This window comes from Mandrillus leucophaeus, unplaced genomic scaffold, assembly GCF_000951045.1.
Source record: "Mandrillus leucophaeus isolate KB7577 unplaced genomic scaffold, Mleu.le_1.0 Scaffold21, whole genome shotgun sequence".
In the NCBI taxonomy this organism is placed as follows: domain Eukaryota; kingdom Metazoa; phylum Chordata; class Mammalia; order Primates; family Cercopithecidae; genus Mandrillus; species Mandrillus leucophaeus.
In genome coordinates, this window is record NW_012102143.1 from 815,010 (window position 1) to 816,130 (window position 1,121).

Here is a 1,121-nt window from a genome sequence, read left to right on the forward strand (position 1 = left end):
CCAGCCAGGGTAACAGACCAAGACTCTGTCTCAAAAAAAAAAAAAAAAAAAAGGATTACTTTCTATTCTTCCCTACCCACAGCACCAAATCCTGGCCCCAGCCACTGTGATTCTCACCAAGAACCCAAATCCCTCCCTCTTCCTTAACATCCCCGCTCTAATCCAATCTCCATACAGCAGACAAAGCCAACACTTGAAAACATGATTAACTTTGTCTTCAACTTGAATCTCCCTCACCACCCTCCTTTTCTATCAGAAGCAGCAGAGAGACAAGTACATTGCCCAAGGCCACACAGCAGGACATGGCAGAGACAGGATTCAGAATCTACTAGTCCTGACAGTTCACACGTCTCCTCCACCCACTATCCCACCTTGGGTGATCCCAGAAAAGGGATTGCCCTAACACAGGGTAATCTCGGACAAGAACAGACGATTTCCTGCAATCACCACTTCCCTTCCTTTATCGGCCTAACTCCTAGTTATCCCTAATTCTGAGCTCAAACCACACTTTCTAGGAAAGGCCTTCCTAGGCCCCTTGTCCTGTTCCAGCAACTCCCCACAATTTGACGGCCAGCACTTTGTACATCTCTAAAAACATTCCTCTTCAACTAGATTGTGCCCTCCACAAGGGCAGAGGTCTGTTTTGCCCACGATTGTGGCACATGTCACATACCCTTTAGCACTCTGGTTCCTCTCCAAATCCATTTCTCCCAAATGTGGGCCCAGATTGGTGGCTCAAGTCTGGAACCCTAGCAGTGTTGAAGGATCGCTTGAGCCCAGGAGTTCAAGACCAGCATGGGTAACATAGGGAGATCCTGCCTCTATACAATTTTTTAAAAATTAGCTGCACGTAATAGAAGATAATGGGAGGTTGATGTGGGAGGATTGCTTGAGCCTGGAGGTGTGGTGTGATTGCACCACTGCACCCCAACCTAGGTGACAGAGCCAGGCCCTGTCTCAAAATAATAATAATAATAAAAAAACAGAAAAAAAAATGATGACAGGATATTTGAACTGGAGAAATACTTTTTAACTCAGCCTGAGGCTATCAAAACATCTGATCCTCATGTGAGAGGCTACAGTTCTGGGCGTGCTCAGGGCCCATGGAAAACAGAGTCGGC